Here is a 20,055-nt window from a genome sequence, read left to right on the forward strand (position 1 = left end):
TTATTAGTTATATAATGCAGAATATTTCAAAGATATTCCTTTGCAATACTTTATCATTTGGCTGCCAACTTGTGTGTACTGATGAGACTCAATTGAATCCCAGAACATGCTAGTGTGAATGCATGGAAAACAAATTTAAATTTTCTTTCAAGAATATGATACAGACTAACCAACACTATTACGCTAAATCAGCATTGAAAATTGACTTTACTTTTAATAGCCTTCTACAATGCTGGAGCTTCTTAAAATGGAAGATTTTCTTTTAAATAGAAGTGTTATTTACCTGCTATTAAATTGTTTTCCAACAAAATCTGCCCAATTCGGCGGATAATCGCCCAATCTGGCAACACTGGAATGCGCAGAGCCAGCTGGCGCTTTTACTCGTAGCGCGCCACGAATACTACATAATAATAAATAGTTCTACTTCTGTAATGGTGTTGGTGGTTGACATTTATGTTGAGTGTATTACTGCACTGTTTTGGTGAAGAACTACTCATCTGAGGTGCGCTGCTCCTGCGTGCAGAAATGCTTCCGCAAAAATATTGCCGGCAAAGCGGTGGTGGGGGGGCCAGAGGGGTGGCCGAAGATTACTTTATGGTGGCCATGGCAACCACTGGCCACCCCCTGGCTCCGCCCCTGCCAAGAAGAAAGCAAAAATATCTTTTCACTAAGGAAAATGACAAAAATCGTAACGCACAGTAACTTGGATAAGTAACTTTAATCTGATTACTGGATTGGAAATAGTAACGCGTTAGATTACTCGTTACTGAAAAATGTGGTCAGATTAGAGTAACGCGTTACTTAATAACGCGTTACAGACCATCAGTGGTGGTCACAGGACGCTGCCCATGGGGCGCTGTTGGCTGGATATTTTTGGTTGGTGGACTATTCTCAGTCCAGCAGTGACAGTGAGGTGTTTAAAAACTCCAGCAGTGCTGCTGTCTTATCCTCATATCAGCACAACACACACTAACACACCACCACCATGTCAGTGTCACTGCAGCGCTAAGAATGATCCACCACATAAATAATACCTGCTCTGTGGTGGTTCTCGGAGAGTCATTGAAGTACAGCATGAAAGGGGCTAACAAAGCATGTAGAGAAACAGATGGACTACAGTCAGTAATTGTTGAACTACAAAGTGCTTCTTTATATTGAGTCTGTAAAACAGGTTTTCGCTGTTTGTGAATCTGGCAGTTGTTTAACATTCATTTCATGATGAATAGACCACTTAAATGGCGTTAAAAACACTTGAAATAAAATCTCTACATTTAACTTCAAATGGAAGTTTTTTTTCTTTGTTTTGTAACGTGATACAAGGTTTCGAACTGAACAGCATATATATACAATAAATAAATGACCAAGTATAATATTTTTGTCTCATTTCTTTAACTGGGTTCTCTTTATCTACTTTTAGGACTTGTGTGAAAATCTGATGATATTTTAAGTCATATATATGCAGAAATATAGACAATTCTAAAGGGTTCACAAACTTTCAAGCACCACTGTATATATATATATATATATATATATATATATATATATATATATATTTATATACAGTATATATATTTATATATATACAAAGTATCACAAAAGTGAGTACACCCCTCACATTTCTGCAGATATTTAAGTATATCTTTTCATGGGACAACACTGACAAAATGACACTTTGACACAATGAAAAGTAATCTGTGTGCAGCTTATATAACAGTGTAAATTTATTCTTTCCTCAAAATAACTCAATATACAGCCATTATTGTCTAAACCACCGGCAACAAAAGTGAGTACACCCCTTAGTGAAAGTTCCTGAAGTGTCAATATTTTGTGTGGCCACCATTATTTCCCAGAACTGCCTTAACTCTCTTGGGCATGGAGTTTACCAGAGCTTCACAGGTTGCCACTGGAATGCTTTTCCACTCCTCCATGACGACATCACGGAGCTGGCGGATATTCGAGACTTTTCGCTTCTCCACCTTTCGCTTGAGGATGCCCCAAAGATGTTCTATTGGGTTTAGGTCTGGAGACATGATTGGCCAGTCCATCACCTTTACCCTCAGCCTCTTCAATAAAGCAGTGGTCGTCTTAGAGGTGTGTTTGGGGTCATTATCATGCTGGAACACTGCCCTGCGACCCAGTTTCTGGAGGGAGGGGATCATGCTCTGCTTCAGTATTTCACAGTACATATTGGAGTTCATGTGTCCCTCAATGAAATGTAACTTCCCAACACCTGCTGCACTCATGCAGCCCCAGACCATGGCATTCCCACCACCATGCTTGACTGTAGGCATGACACACTTATCTTTGTACTCCTCACCTGATTGCCGCCACACATGCTTCAGACCATCTGAACCAAACAAATTAATGTCCTTTGTTGACATGTCTTCAGCAAACTGTTTGTGGGCTTTCTTGTGTAGAGACTTCAGAAGAGGCTTCCTTCTGGGGTGACAGCCATGCAGACCAATTTGATGTAGTGTGCGGCGTATGGTCTGAGCACTGACAGGCTGACCCCCCACCTTTTCAATCTCTGCAGCAATGCTGACAGCACTCCTGTGCCTATCTTTCAAAGACAGCAGTTGGATGTGACGCTGAGCACGTGCACTCAGCTTCTTTGGACGACCAACGCGAGGTCTGTTCTGAGTGGACCCTGCTCTTTTAAAACGCTGGATGATCTTGGCCACTGTGCTGTAGCTCAGTTTCAGGGTGTTGGCAATCTTCTTGTAGCCTTGGCCATCTTCATGTAGCGCAACAATTCGTCTTTTAAGATCCTCAGAGAGTTCTTTGCCATGAGGTGCCATGTTGGAACTTTCAGTGACCAGTATAAGAGAGTGTGAGAGCTGTACTACTAAATTGAACACACCTGCTTCCTATGCACACCTGAGACCTAGTAACACTAACGAGTCACATGACATTTTGGAGGGAAAATGACAAGCAGTGCTCAATTTGGACATTTAGGGGTGTAGTCTCTTAGGGGTGTACTCACTTTTGTTGCCGGTGGTTTAGACATTGATGGCTGTATATTGAGTTATTTTGAGGGAAGAATAAATTTACACTGTTATATAAGCTGCACACAGACTACTTTTCATTGTGTCAAAGTGTCATTTTGTCAGTGTTGTCCCATGAAAAGATATACTTAAATATCTGCAGAAATGTGAGGGGTGTACTCACTTTTGTGATACACTGTATCTGATGCTGCGGTCATAAAATTAGAATATCATGAAAAAGTTGATTTATTGTTCACTTATACCACGTCGGCCCCGCCCCTCCTGTGCTGACGCTCCGCAATTGAGTCCTACCTAGTAAAATCATAACACTTGGTTTAGTAAACCGTACCCTCGGTTTAGTAATCCGTACGCACGATTTAGTAATCCGTACCCTCGGTTTAGTCATCCGAACCCTCGATGTGTGGGTTTTATCACCCCTATATATCACCCCCAGTTTTATCACCCCTATATGACCAAGCCATCAAACCAGCGGGATTCTCTGTGCACCGCGCCAACAGAACAAAGGACCTGGTGTATGTTTTAAGGAGGTGGTGTATGTTTTTTGATCAACAATGCTTGGTGTGATCAGAGAAATGTTCACTTCATTGAGTCTTTCTGGTCCCCGGACCTGGAATACCTCATCATCTCGTGCAGACCGCTGTGGCTACCGAGAGAGATTTCAGGAGTCATCGTTACGGCTGTGTACATCCCACCGCAGGCTGATACGGACTTGGCACTTGGGAAACTGTACGAGGTTGTTAACAAACAGGAAACCGCGCGTCCTGAGGCTGCTTTTATTGTTGCTGGGGACTTTAACAAAGCAAACTTTAGCAAAGTTTCGCCGAAGTTTTTCCAGCATATCACCTGCAAAACACAGAAAACATGCACGCTGGACCACTGTTACACCCCCTTCCGCAATGCTTACAAAGCCCTTCCCCACGCTCCATTTGTCAAATCGGATCACTCCTCCATCCTGCTTCTACCTACCTATAGGCAGGAACTTTGGCCGGACCAATCAGACTCTATGCTCCAGGACTGTTTTGATGACGTCGACTGGGAGATGTTCAGAGAAGTGTCCAATAACAACATTGATGAGTACACTGACACAGTCACTAGATTTATCAGAAAGTGCTTAGATGATGATGTTCCCACTAAAACTATGCGTGTGTATCCGAATCAGAAACCATGGCTGAACTGTGAGGTCCGTGCAGCCCTGAACGAACGTACTGCTGCTTTTCAATCTGGAAATACAGAGGAGTATAAAAAAGCCAGCTATGCCCTCCGTAAAAGCATCAAAGCAGCAAAAGGCGAGTACAGAGCAAAAGTGGAATCGCAGTTCAACAGCACCAACATGAGAAGCATGTGGGAGGGGTTAAACACAATAACGGACTATAAAGTAAAAACACGCGGTGCAGCAGACATCAGTGCTGCGCTTCCAGACGAGCTAAACGCCTTTTACGCCCGTTTTGAGGCAAATCACACTGCGCCTCCGGTAGAACCCACCACTACCGAACCCGAACACACTCACTGTCTGACTGTCACTGGCTGACGTGCGCAGATCTTTTAAACGCATTAACACCCGCAAGGCAGCCGGACCCGACGGCATTCCTGGACGTGTTCTTAAAGTCTGTGCGAATCAGCTAGCAGGAGTGTTTACAGACATTTTCAATCTCTCTCTTTCTCTCTCATTCAGTCAAATGAGGTAAGATCGATTGAAAACTGTTTAGTAGTGTTATTACTTCTCATTTCTACTCAGAAAACTTGGCTTTAATGGTAAAATTGTAATATTATTAGTCCTTATGCTTTGGCAAAGCTGAGGTGATTCTGAGAGATATGTTCTAAGTTTAGTCAGTCAGGTGCACAACTCTCCTTTCTGAATCGATTTCAATGTGTTTTATGTCCATCTAGATGGAAATAAATATGTGTGGAGAGTTTATCAGATACCTTTTTAGTCTCGTTTGTTTAGTAGTTTGTAAAGTATGCAGCAGTTTTACACAAATACAGTGGGGCCAAAAAGTATTTAGTCAGCCACTGATTGTGCAAGTTGTCCTACTTAGAAAGATGAGAGAGGTCTGTAATTTTCATGATAGGTACACTTCAACTATTAGAGACAAAATTAGAAAAAAAATCCAGGAAATCACATTGTAGGATTTTTAAAGAATTTATTTGTAAAATATGGTGGAAAATAAGTATTTGGTCACCCACAAACAAGCAAGATTTCTGGCTCTCACAGACCTGTAACTTCTTCTTTAAGAAGCTCTTCTGTCCTCCACTCGTTACCTGTATTAATGGCACCTGTTTGACCTCGTTATCTGTATAAAAGACACCTGTCCACAGCCTCAAACAGTCAGACTCCAAACTCAACCATGGCTAAGACCAAAGAGCTGTCGAAGGACACCAGGAAGAAAATTGTAGACCTGCACCAGGCTGGGAAGAGTGAATCTACAATAGGCAAGCAGGTTGATGTAAATAAATCAACTGTGGGAGCAATTGTAAGAAAATGGAAGACATACAAGACCATTGATAATCTCCCTTGGGGTCAAGATCTCATCCCATGGGGTCAAAATGATCATGAGAACGGTGAGCAAAAATCCCAGAACTACACGGAGGGACCTGATGAATGACCTGCAGAGAGCTGGGACCAAAGTAACAAAGGCTACCATCAGTAACACACTACGCCGAGAGAAACTAAAATCCTGCAGTGCCAGGCGTGTCCCCCTGCTTAAGCCAGTACATGTCCAGGCCCGTCTGAAGTTTGCCAGAGAGCATATGGATGATCCAGAAGAGGATTGGGAGAATATCATGTGGTCAGATGAAACCAAAATGGAACTTTTTGGTAAAAACTCAACTTGTCGTGTTTGGAGGAAGAAGAATGCTGAGTTGCATCCCAAGAACACCATACCTACTGTGAAGCATGGGGGTGGAAACATCATGCTTTGGGGCTGTTTTTCTGCAAAGGGGACAGGAAGACTGATCCGTGCTAAGGGGAAGAATGAACGGGGCCATGTATCGTGAGATTTTAAGCCAAAACCTCCTTCCATCAGTGAGAGCATTGAAGATGGAACGTGGCTGGGTCTTCCAGCATGACAATGATCCCAAACACACCGCTCGGGCAACGAAGGAATGGCTCCGTAAAAAGCATTTCAAGGTCCTGGAGTGGCCTAGCCAGTCTCCAGACCTCAACCCCATAGAAAATTTGTGGAGGGAGTTGAAAGTCCGTGTTGCCCAGCGACAGCCCCAAAACATCACTGCTCTAGAGGAGATCTGCATGGAGGAATGGGCCAAAATACCAGCTACAGTGTGTGCAAACCTGGTGAAGACTTACAGGTAACGTTTGACCTCTGTCATTGCCAACAAAGGTTATGTTACAAAGTATTGAGTTGAACTTTTGTTATTGACCAAATACTTATTTTCCACCATAATTTACAAATAAATTCTTTAAAAATCCTACAATGTGATTTCCTGGATTTTTTTTCTCATTTTGTCTCTCATAGTTGAAGTGTACCTATGATGAAAATTACAGACCTCTCTCATCTTTCTAAGTAGTAGAACTTGCACAATCAGTGGCTGACTAAATACTTTTTGGCCCCACTGTATATATATATTTAACAGAGTAACTGGGTGTCCCTCTATTTTCCCCATACTAAAATAAATCTCTACATCTCTACACCTCTACATCTCTTATTGCAAATATCTTTTCGAAGCGTATCTTATTTGAAATGAGGATAGCAACCCCTCTTCTATGCCCTGATTTATATGAAGAGAAGAACAAATGAGTAAAGCCCGTCCTCTTTAGTTTCTCATGCTCTTTGTCGTTTAAGTGAGTTTCCTGTACTACATGGGCTTGTTTCTTCTTCATTTTAGATATGATTCTACAGCGTTTAATTGGATTTAGCAACCCATTCACATTAAAAGAAATAAACTTTATCCCTGGCCATATGTGTTCATACTCCGGTAACCTATAATCACAGACATACAGTGTATCACAAAAGTGAGTACACCCCTCACATTTCTGCAAATATTTCATTATATCTTTTCATGGGACAACACTATAGACATGAAACTTGGATATAACTTAGAGTAGTCAGTGTACAGCTTGTATAGCAGTGTAGATTTACTGTCTTCTGAAAATAACTCAACACACAGCCATTCATGTCTAAATAGCTGGCAACATAAGTGAGTACACCCCACAGTGAACATGTCCAAATTGTGCCCAAATGTGTCGTTGTCCCTCCCTGGTGTCATGTGTCAAGGTCCCAGGTGTAAATGGGGAGCAGGGCTGTTAAATTTGATGTTTTGGGTACAATTCTCTCATACTGGCCACTGGATATTCAACATGGCACCTCATGGCAAAGAACTCTCTGAGGATGTGAGAAACAGAATTGTTGCTCTCCACAAAGATGGCCTGGGCTATAAGAAGATTGCTAACACCCTGAAACTGAGCTACAGCATGGTGGCCAAGGTCATACAGCGGTTTTCCAGGACAGGTTCCACTCGGAACAGGCTTCGCCAGGGTCGACCAAAGAAGTTGAGTCCACGTGTTCGGCGTCATATCCAGAGGTTGGCTTTAAAAAATAGACACATGAGTGCTGCCAGCATTGCTGCAGAGGTTGAAGATGTGGGAGGTCAGCCTGTCAGTGCTCAGACCATACACCGCACACTGCATCAACTCAGTCTGCATGGTCGTCATCCCAGAAGGAAGCTGACGCACAAGAAAGCCCGCAAACAGTTTGCTGAAAACAAGCAGTCCAAGAACATGGATTACTGGAATGCCCTGTGGTCTGACGAGACCAAGATAAACTTGTTTGGCTCAGATGGTGTCCAGCATGTGTGGCGGCGCCCTGGTGAGAAGTACCAAGACAACTGTATCTTGCCTACAGTCAAGCATGGTGGTGGTAGCATCATGGTCTTGGGCTGCATGAGTGTTGCTGGCACTGGGGAGCTGCAGTTCATTGAGGGAAACATGAATTCCAACATGTACTGTGACATTCTGAAACAGAGCATGATCCCCTCCCTTCGAAAACTGGGCCTCATGGCAGTTTTCCAACAGGATAACGACCCCAAACACAACCTCCAAGATGACAACTGCCTTGCTGAGGAAGCTGAAGGTAAAGGTGATGGACTAAACCCAATTGAGCACCTGTGGCGCATCCTCAAGTGGAAGGTGGAGGAGTTCAAGATGTCTAACATCCACCAGCTCCGTGATGTCATCATGGAGGAGTGGAAGAGGATTCCAGTAGCAACCTGTGCAGCTCTGGTGAATTCCATGCCCAGGAGGGTTAAGGCAGTGCTGGATAATAATGGTGGTCACACAAAATATTGACACGTTGGGCACAATTTGGACATGTTCACTGTGGGGTGTACTCACTTATGTTGCCAGCCATTTAGACATTAATGGCTGTGTGTTGAGTTATTTTCAGAAGACAGTAAATCTACACTGCTATACAAGTTGTACACTGACTACTCTAAGTTATATCCAAGTTTCATGTCTATAGTGTTGTCCCATGAAAAGATATAATGAAATATTTGCAGAAATGTGAGGGGTGTACTCACTTTTGTGATACACTGTAAAGCTTAATTGATTCACTCCCTGAACAAACAAATGCAAGTAAACAATAAACATCAAACACGAACAACGATGTGGTTCCAAGGTTGGGGTCTTCAACAAACGACCCTGTACTAAGCTAGAAAGAATATCTAGCTGTGGGGGAAGGTCTCTCCAACCTATTGTGGAGTGGGCCCCCACTGTGGCATCCAGAAGAAAAGAAAAACCGACAAGTCTCTGTCCACCATACAGAGAAAATTTCAGTGTGCATTCCTTCCGTGTATATTTTACTGTCATTAAGGGAAACCATAGTAAAAAATTTATACTATACTGAAGAATCACAGCGCATTATATATTTCCAAGTAACGAAAGTAGCATTTTTTTCCTAACAAAAATCGCGCCTTTTAAATAAAGTTCCATTTAGCTTATTTACATTTCTAAGGTTAATCCAACCTTATTACTCTCCTGAACGAGGCAGGGGCTGTCTTCTAAACGCGTCTCTCTCTGATATTTTGTCCTCGCTCTTCGCATGCTCGCTGCTGTTTCCTCCCTCCCACCGTCTCCCACATTGAGCGAGAGAACTGTTTAGCCAGGGACTGTTTTGATGTGGTCACGTTGATAGGGAAGCCTCTGTCTCTCATATCTTTAGTCGCCTCCTCCACTGTGTGGTACAGCTGCATCTCGTCCTCGTAGAACACACGTAGTTTAGCAGGGAACAGTGTTTGGTAGCGGATTTTTCACTGCTGCAGTACTCGTTTCCTCTCAGAGTATTCTTTACATTTCTGTAGTACTGCTGGAGGGTAGACCTGATCGAAATATATTGGCCTCCCGTTCAAATTCACCCTTTTCTGTCCCCATGCCTTGCGAAGAAGCTCTTCTTTAGTTTTGTACCTGAGAAATTGAATTATTATCGACCGTGGCTTGTCCTCGTTACTCTCGAGGGGTCTCAGGGCGGATGCGTGGTGTGCTCTCTCAATATCCAGCTGAGTGGTCACGGGGAGCTCGAGCGTTTCCCGAAGTAACTTCTCTATAAATTCCACCATAATCGGCACTTCCGCTTTCTCTGGGACATTATGGGTGTGTTCGAAAAGCTAGCTCTCTCTACATAGGCAGCATTTTACATCATCCTGTGCGCGCTTCCGAGAATAAGGCTGTTCGAAATCCTAGATACCTTAAAATCCTCACTTTTGAGGCATCTTAATATTTCAATGTTATTTTGGCTCAAGAATGAGTGAGCATCCGACGCTGCCTTAGTGATCAAGGCAATCCCAGCATTCATTGCGGGTCGGCTCTCACAGAAAAATAAACATGGCTGACAGGGCGGAGAAACGAATGAAGTTATTTTTAAACGTAAATAAAATATTACTGATAATATGAATATATTATTTTTAACTTGTATAAACTTGTACCGAGTGTTTTTATTTGCAAGTTCGAGCTTGTCAGGAAATGTAACCGTTATCGGTACATGAAGGGAGATGTTATATTGACATTAGCGTTAGTGCTGTGCTACCTCAGTTCATTGTTTTTAATGGCAAGATGCTAAATGCTAAACCCGATGGAATCGCTGTCTAAATAGCGCATTCAAATAACCTGACTTATAAGTCACTGACTTATTAGAATCCTCTCTACTGAGGCAGTGAAGTGTCTTCCTTAGCGATGAGGTATAGACGAAGAATGAAGAAATGACTCCGCTGACACTATTCTGGTTTTACAAGCAAATTATTTATTTCAAACCAAAACAGTATCAGTCCAAACACAAGAGTAGCTCGGGAGAGTAGCAATATCAATATCTGCTCGCTCTGGCTCTCAACCAAAGTCCTCTCTTTATATACTCAAGCTTTACATACAGGAGAACATCTGTTTTCAATAGCATTCAAACACAAAAAAAGGAAGCTGGACACGTGGTCCATAGAGGCCTTAGCTCCCAACTTCCAACTTCACCAGGAGATCCTTACAGTTCTTGAAAAGCTTTCCCCAAATAGAGCCTCACATAGATGCATTCCAGATGTGGGGACATACCTATATGGGTCTCTCATATAGTAAAGTCTCCCCTTTACATAAACCTACATAGACCCAGCCAAGCCCAGCGACCCCAACACCATGATGAATGGCGCCTTCTACAGATTTGTGTTCTCTAACAATGGGGCCACAACACATAACACACATATGAATAAAATACACATATGAATAAATATCTTGTATATAAAATACACCTCAGCAGCTTCCTATGTAGACAGTAAGACAGCTCACTAGGTTTTCGAACACACCCTATATATCCGTAAGTTCTCTCTCCAGGATCTCCCTTCCTGATTGATTAGTTTGTTCTCTTGTTGAGCACTCTGGCTAAACTTGCTGCTTCATGTGATTGAGCCTTAGCATTAGCTTCTTCAACATGTGCATGCGTAGATGAGCTGTTTTCTTAAAAATGAGTGAGCATCAGAAGCGTTCTTAGTGATGTAGGCAATCCCAGAATTCATTGCACCATCTCGTCTCTCACAGAAAAATAAGCATGTCTGACGGTGTGGACAAACGAATCGTACCGAGGGGAGATGATCTATTGACATGTTAGCACGCTGTGCTACCTCAATCCATTGGTTTTAATGGCAAGATGCTAAATGCTAAACGTGAAACCCGATGGAAGCGCTGTCTAAGTAGTGTGTTCGAATAACCGGACTTATTAGTCATCGACTTATTAGAATCCTCTCTACTGAGGCAGCTGCCTGTGTAGGCAGTTAGACAGCAAGGCAGCTCCCTATAGGTTTTCGAACACACCCACAGTGTTACAGGCACAATAACACCTCAAACACTTTATAACTTGGTATCCTCTGTGTCAGTCTTCTTATTTTTTGAGCCAAAACACGTGTGTTCCCTTCATGAGTCATTCTGCTGCTGTTAATTAAAACTCTTTCCACACAATTAGCACTGATACGGTTTCTCTCCAGTGTGAATGCGCTGGTGTATTTTGAGATAACTTTGATCACTAAAACTCTTCCCACACTGTGAGCACTGATATGGTTTCTCTCCAGTGTGAATGCACTGGTGTATTTTGAGATAACTTTGATCACTAAAACTCTTCCCACACTGTGAGCACTGATATGGTTTCTCTCCAGTGTGAATGCGCTGGTGTTTTTTGAGATAACTTTGATCACTAAAACTCTTCCCACACTGTGAGCAATGACATGGTTTCTCTCCAGTGTGAATGCGCTGGTGTATTTTGAGAACACTCTGACGATTAAAACTTTTTCCACACTGTGAGCACTGATACGGTTTCTCTCCAGTGTGAATGCGCTGGTGTATTTCGAGATGACTCTGTTGATTGAAACTCTTCCCACACTGTGAGCACTGATACGGTTTCTCTCCAGTGTGAATGCGCTGGTGCATTTTAAGAGCACTCGAAGAACTAAAACTCTTCCCACACTGTGAGCACTGATATGGTTTCTCTCCAGTGTGAATGCGCTGGTGTTTTTTAAGATTACTCTTTCGATTAAAACTCTTCCCACACTGTAAACACTGATACGGTTTCTCTCCAGTGTGAATGCGCTGGTGCATTTTAAGAGTACTTGGAGAACGAAAGCTCTTCCCACACTGTGAGCAGACGTTCCTTCTGTTCTGTTCTCTGGTGAGAGAGCTGTTAATGCTGACAGCACCAGAGGACGTCTGCTGATCACTGGAGCTTCTGGTGGGCGTCAGATCCTCATGTTCAGTCTCAATCTTCACCAGGGTCTCATATTTGACACTGTGGGGGGTCTTGATGTGTTTGTGGAGATGATTTTGGGTTGTATAGGAACGTGGACTCGAGGAGCAGCAGAAATCCTTGTTCAATCCTGAAGAAGAAAAACACAAGCTGCTCTTGTAACACAATTACAAACATCACATATTCAGTCAGTGTATGATGGTTATTATGGTTATTGTTGCTGCTGGTAGAAACTATTCTGACAGATGAATCCAAATGAAATAAAAGACGTTCTTACTGAGATCATCTTCATCTTCAGGTTCCTCCTTCTTCTGAGGCAGGACACCTCCAAGTGATTGGTACACTGAGGAGAGGTGTCTATCAGAGGTGATGAGTTCCAGAGGGATTAATGATACTTCACCTGAAATTACATCAACATGTGAAGAAAGCTCAACAACTGGGACTAGTGTAGGGAGGCGTGTTGTTGTTGTTGTTTTAATGATATAATAAATCTTAGTTCCATTAAAAACTTGAGTCCAGACTGGAGTGAAGCAGCACTTCTCCACAGGACAGAACGATGTGTTTCCACCAGAAAAAAGAGGTTCCAATCTGGTACCACAGAATACTTGGTTTTTCAGCCCGAACCGTGATGTCCGTCAGTGGGCGTGTCATATTGTACAGCATAGCGCGTTAGCAACAATGGCGTCCGCTGGGGTCTCGTATGGAGCTTAATGCTGCATTTTTATCTTTGAAACTTCACCTGATTAATTGTTTAACCAGTTTACAGCTGACATTTTCAAAGTGCATTTAAAAATGTTAACTGTGTGATATAACATGATAAAAGTGACCTGGACAGAACAAAACATGCTTAACATGAATAATAAAGCGTGAAGCTTTTTCAAATCCTCGAGCTGCATAAACACCACACATGTAAATCCAGTTAAACACAGATACATGTTGCATTTTAGACTGGATTTGATGGTTATTTCACACAGATGGATGTTCGTGTTGTGGAACTTCAATGATGTTGTATCGCTCAAGTCGAGTAAACCGGCTATCTGCGCCGAGAGTCGCGGTAAAAGCAAAGCGTAAAACGCTTCTCACGTCAATGAAATAAAGAAAACAACAACTGAGACAAACACGTCACGTCTTCCCATCACCAATCGTTAGATCGATGCTTTTTACATAAAAACTAACATCAATAACAGCAGCACAAATGCTCGCACATTATCCACACACTCCGCCATGATATTAGTACTCTTAACTCTTAACTCTTAGTAAGTAACGCCCACCGATGATGACGCTGCATGGTTCTCAAAAACTGGTGGAAACGCGCGTCAGTTCTCTACAGAACACCAAGGTTCTGAGAAACCCGAACAGAACCGGTTCTAGAACCATGGTTTTTTTTTGGTGGAAAAGGGGTAACTGTCTGGTGGAAAAGTGCTAAATTGTTCCATATGTACTTACAGCAGAAATCTTCATCTTCAGATCCTTCATCTTTTATATCCATGGGGGCGATGTGTCCCACTTCTGCTGACTGCATTATTAAAGATCTAACATAAAGACACACACACATGGATGAATGGATGGATAGATGGATGGATAGACAGACAGAGCAGCACATATTTACACATTTCAACAGATCACAAAGTATTTACATATAATTGTTGTCTGTTTATTAATGGATCTGAAAATGTGACGATCTGGTTGGTCATTACAAAAGCAAAATCAAAATAAAGAAACTGTAAAATTACTTGTAAACAAAGATAAAAGAACTTAATGCTTTTCTATAGAAAACAATCTTAAATCAAATCTAAATTAATGTTTGTACAAAACAGTAAGAGAGAATCATCATACATGTGTCATAAAGTTCACAAGAGCAGATGTGTGTCTCATATGAGAGACGTCGTCCCACCTGCCATCATGTTGTTATTGTCACATGGGTTGAGGTGTGAATGGGGGTTAAACTGCTTCATAGGTGCTAATAATTGTTGTTGTAAGTCACCACCTTTGTTTAAAGATGATCATTCCAGACACAGATGGCCTCCTTTAGTCCTCTTTTAAATCTGCCTTCTATGTCCAAAATGTGAACATCTGTATGCTAAAAGGAGTGAGCCTTCTCCTCCAGGTACAGATGTAGAGCTGAGTATTGTGCTGATGAGATGAATCTGCTATATTGTAGCATGAACTGTGGAGTGATTTAGTCTCTCCTATGTAAAGGTGTGATCACTCCTCACTGCATTGTACATCACACACAACACTGCTCACTTTGTGCTGGAACGAACCAGTTTCTCTTCTAATGGTGTTTTGATGGAGACTCAAGACTAGAGGTGGAAAGAGTACTAAAATATTGTACTCAAGTAAAAGTACTATTACTTTAATGAATTTTTAATTAAGTACGAGTAAAATTACTAGTCTAAAAATCTATTCAAGTAAAAAGAAACTCATTTAAAATGTACTCAGATACCCCTTTTCCACCAAAAAAAACCATGGTTCCTGAACCGGTTCTGTTCGGGTTTCTCAGAACCTTGGTGTTCTGTAGAGAACCGACGCGCGTTTCCACCAGTTTTTGAGAACCAAGCAGAGAGTTAAGAGCGTTAATAAAATGGCGGAGTGTGTGGATTATGTGTGAGCATTTGTGCTGCTGTTACAGATGTTTGTTTTTATGTAAAAAGCATCAATCTAACTATCAGTGATAAGAAGACGTGACGTGTTTGTCTCAGTTGTTGTTTTCTTTAGTTTATTAACGTGAGAGGAGTTTTGCGCTTCACTTTCACCGCGACTCTCGGCGCAAATAGCCGATTAGCTTAGCGCTCGACTCGAGCGGTGAAACATCACTAAAGTTCCACAACACGAACAAACATCTGTGTAAAATAACCATCTTATATGCGTGCTTTTTACTGTTTTTTAACTTTATTTACTGTAGTATTTACTGTTTATATTTTTGTAACTTTTTACATATTCTTACTTTTTAATATATGTGTACATACGTGTAAACACCCCCTGTTGGATAATAAAAGGCTATCTCATCTTATCTTATCTGTCTTATCTTTCTTATCTTATCTCATCATATCTCATCTTATCTCTCTTATCTTACCTTTCTTATCTTGTCTTATCTCATCTTATCTTTCTTATCTTATCGTTCTTATCTTATCTTTCTTATCTTATCTTTCTTATCTTATCTTATCTACTCAATTACAGTAATGCGAGTAAATGTAAATAGGTACTTTCCACCTCAGGACCTGAATGACTGAAAACTTACACAGACATGTAAAAAACTGCTAAAAATAAAAAGATAAACATCTGTAAACAAAGCTAAAATAAACTTGACGTGTTTCTATAAAAACGAGCTATAAAACCTCTAAGCTGTGAAAGAAAAATAGATGTTTTATCTATACAACTGTAAAAACACAAACAAAGCTAAAATAACGTTTATCTTTACCTTTATCTAAAACTTAAAAACTTAACATAATCAATAAACTCTGAATCAGTCGAATCATTTAGCTGAATCGGTTCAGATTAATCGGTTCATTAGTACTGAATCATGTGATGCTAACAGTTAGCGGAGTAGCGGTTTGTGTGTTTAAATGAAAAAAAAATAAGTTCGAGCTACTTAAATCCTCAAAGTCATTTACTATCATTATTATTAATTATAATGTAGTTAACTGAATAGTAATAAATACATTAACAACTATTTTACTTACAGATTCACTTCAGTACAAACGTGTTGCTGCTTCTTCTTGTTGTTTGAACTGAGCTGGTTCTTCTTCTTCTTTCGGATTTATGGCGGTTGGCATACCAAGTTTAGGTGCATTCCCGCCACCTACTGTACTGGGGTGTGAAGCGAGACTTCAGGATAATGTTCTGTATGATACCCTATATGAATTGGTACATCCCTATGTTCTTTAGAAACAGAATAATTTGCTTATGTATCAGACTCATCCCTGTCCCTTGAGTCAGTAATTCCTTTAAAGAAAAATCCTTAATACCTTTTATCTTAAATAAGTCTAATAGGTGTTGTCTTTGTATAGCGTGTTCCTCACAATGAAGAAGTACATGTTCTGGAGTCTCCCTATTCATGCAATATCTACAAAGCCCTGTGTCATTTTTCTGAATGAGATGTAGTGATGCATTCAGTAATGTGTGACCTATTCGTAACCTAGTCAGAACCACTTCTTGTCTCCTCCCGTATCCCTCTATTGTACCTGAACTTATCTTAGGTTGGATATTATACAGATGTCTGCCCTTTTTTCCTTGTTCCCACTCACTCTGCCATAGGTTTTGTACATGCCTCTTAATGAGTACTTTCACCTCTGCCTTACTGAGAGGAATTGCCATTTCACATCTGGATCTTTTTAAACATTGTTTTGCTACCCAGCTAGCACAATCATCTGGCCCAGTTCCCACTTTTCTATCGGCACAGTCGGCCGAGTGTCAGAATCGGCCAGAATCAATGTAGCCAGATCCGGCCCAGTTGTTACCACAGCTGGGTTTGGCTGGTGCTCGTAGAAACGCGTGCGCGCCAACGCTGGTTGTCCGGCTGTGGTCCAGCGTCCAGTCTCTGATTCAGCGCCGGCGGAACAGCGTCACCATAGCGAGCCGTTAAAAAAGAGGAATCGTTCGTTTGTGTGAGGTAAATAAACGTTTAATCTTAACAACTTTTTACTTAGGAAAAAGTAAGCAGAAAGTCTATTAATGAGTTTTGGATTAAGATAGAGCAATTTGGAAATGGAAACTGTTAGGTAATGTTATCTAGTGAGTTTCAGGTTAACTGGTAGTCTGAAACACTTCAGGTAACGTTAGCTAAAGGCTAACAGTTTCTAGCATTAGACAACAGCTGCTAAATAATTTAAGCTCACTGAATACTGTGGATAACGTTAACTTAAAAGCTACAATAAGCAACAACAACAACAACAATAATAGTAATACAATAATAAGCAACAGACGACCTACCATCTCTGACTGTACATCCACAAGGTGGACCAACAAAGCAGGTGTGTATAATTTAAGAGTGGACAGTAAGTGGACATGGTATTTGAAAGCTCCAGCAGCGCTGCTGTGTCTGATCCACTCATACCAGCACAACACACAGTAACACACCACCACCACGTCAGTGTCACTGCAGTGCTGAGAATGATCCACCACCTAAATAATACCTACTGTGTGGTGGTCCTGGGAGTCCTGACCATTGAAGAATAAGGTAAAAGAGGGCTAACAAAGTACAGAGTAACTGATGGACGACAGTGGAACTGTAGAGCTACAAAGTGCTTCTATTGATAGACTTTATTAATCCCATAGAGAAAGTCAGTAAATGGTTAGTAAACTATATGGTTAGTGGAGCTGATAGAAAAAGAGTATACATACAAAGAGGTGGTTTTAATGTTATGGCTGATCGTATATAATTTTATAACCCAAAGGTTGTCCCTTGTATTTTTTGTAGATATTCAAGTGTCCACTACCATCACTGAGCCACATTTGCTTATTCACCTCTCATACATGAGTAAAAACTATGAACACTACTCTGCAGCATCTAACAGCCGGCATAGATCATCAGCCAAGGTCACAAGATCCAGCAAGAAGGTTCTGGGTTTGATCCCCAGGTGGGGTGGTCTGGGTCCTTTCTGTGTGGAGTTTGCATGTTCTCCCCATGTCCACGTGGGTTTCCTCTGGGTGCTCCGGTTCCCTCCCACAGTCCAAAGACATGCAAGTGAGGTGAATTGGAGACACTAAATTGTCCATGACTGTGTTCAATATAACTTTGTGACCTGATGAATCTTGTGTATCGAGTAACTACCGTTCCTGTCATGAATGTAACCAAAGTGTAAAACATGATGTTAAAATCCTAATAAACAAACAAACTGTACTTCTTTATATTATGGTTCACTTTTATAATTATTATTCTTATATGCAATTATATGTTATTTTCTATATATAATATAGTTATACATTTTGGTTCACTTTTGTAATTGGTCTTATTTATAATATTCTGATTATTATTAATTACTTGCTGCAATTATCTTAATAAAATACTTTCTGCTGCACAATCTGTAGTTAATCTGTAGCATAAATCTACTATTTTATGTATGCGGATGTGAAAGGAGAAGAAAACGGTAAATAAATAGTATCGCAGTGTTTTGGGGGCTATTCCGGTCCAGTTATGGGAGAGTCGGCGGAGATCTGGCATCCGGATTTGGGCCAGTGTATTTGGCCCGATTCTGGGCAGTCATTCAAAAAGAGTCAGAGCCGACACGGGCTGCCGGCACTGAACCAGATGCGGCAGGCTCGGCTGGCAGGAGCTGCGCCGGAAATGGGCCACAATTACAAGGCTAGCTGGGTATCCTATCAGCTGTTTCATTTCCATCTACTCCCACATGTGCTGGAACCAATGTTCCCTCTAAGCTGCGCGCATGCGCAATTGCTCACTGCTGACACGGTCTCCGCGCACAAGAAAATACCATCCGCGCACAAAAATAAAATAACGCGTTCCCACGCCTTAATAACGCGTGGCCACGACTTAGAGTGGGAATGGAATGAGATCGTGGCCACAACTTAAAAAGGTTGAAACAGTTAAATATTGTTTCACTCTGTTTACTTTCTTGACTATCGTGTCAATAAACAGAATGGATGATTAAAGCATTGTACTTGCTTATTTTATATTTATTACATCTACAACAGTAGCGAACATTAACGTGTGTATAAACATTACTATGACAACCCGCATACATCTGTGTGTGCGTAAGAGTTCCGTACTGAAACATAAACCATCACACGTTCCATACATTAACACATGTTGTTAGCCGTAGGTTGTTTGTTTTGGAGCCTTGATGTAATATGCAGTCTCCCTCCTGTGTGTAACAAATGATCACACCATATTCAACTGTTTCACCTAACAACATGTGTTAATGTCATTTATTTACAATTTTCATTTATGGATACTGATCATTAAATACTGTTACTAGTTTATGAATAGTAGAAATGCAAATAATTGTGTCATTACATGGGTCATTATATAATTTGGGGAAGAAGTACAAAAACAATGTTCTCTCTCAATAGAACAATCAGTGGTTCAAGTTAATATATTCCTTTAGTGTAACATATTCACTAGTTACAAAGCTTAAACATTATTTTTTTTTATTTTAATTTTAAAGGGACAGTAGATGTAGACTACTAGGTAACTTAGATGACAGGTAACATAGTTGACAATTTCCCTATTTTGAGCCATAACTTCTCTTCATAACTTTTTTTAAATAAGAGGACATTCACCACAGTTTGTTCAATATACCCTCCACAGAGAAAAATTATATCATGTAATGTTCTGTTAGTAACATAGTTGACAGAACTTTTGTGGACATTAATAAATAAAGATATTTAAATTATTTAAAAAAAGAAACTCAATTTAAAAAATATAATTTTTCTTTAGTATTTCAACTTTTGAAATAAATAAAAAAAATAGATGTTGCTGCCCTTAATGATTTTATTCATTATTTTGAAACCAAGGCACCCTCAACTTAAAAAACGGACACAGCAAAAACTGTTCATTTAGGAACATCATGACAAATTTCAAGCTAAATGAAGCATTAGGATGCACATCATGTTTTTTGTGATATTACAACATGTTTTCCATTAATAGGTAAAATATGACATTTTTAAAGAAAATAGTTAGAATAAATATAATTATCATCATTGGACATGGAATGTACCCCAAATTATAGAATGACTCTCATACTGTATTTTGCAGACAAAGAGTTACAGGACTCTATCCCAGTGCACAGCAGGAGCTTCACACACTGGAAGTCAGTGCCTTATAATAAAAATATTCAGTGTGTTTTCAAAATTGGAGTTTATAGTTGGCT

At 40.7% G+C, this 20,055-nt stretch overlaps 1 pseudogene; it reads right to left on the minus strand.

Moving 5' to 3' along the window:
* LOC134334891 (uncharacterized) overlaps positions 1-20,055 on the minus strand; it is a 759,100-nt pseudogene that overhangs the window by 172,836 nt on the left and 566,209 nt on the right.

This window comes from Trichomycterus rosablanca, chromosome 2, assembly GCF_030014385.1.
Source record: "Trichomycterus rosablanca isolate fTriRos1 chromosome 2, fTriRos1.hap1, whole genome shotgun sequence".
Taxonomy (NCBI): Eukaryota; Metazoa; Chordata; class Actinopteri; order Siluriformes; family Trichomycteridae; genus Trichomycterus; species Trichomycterus rosablanca.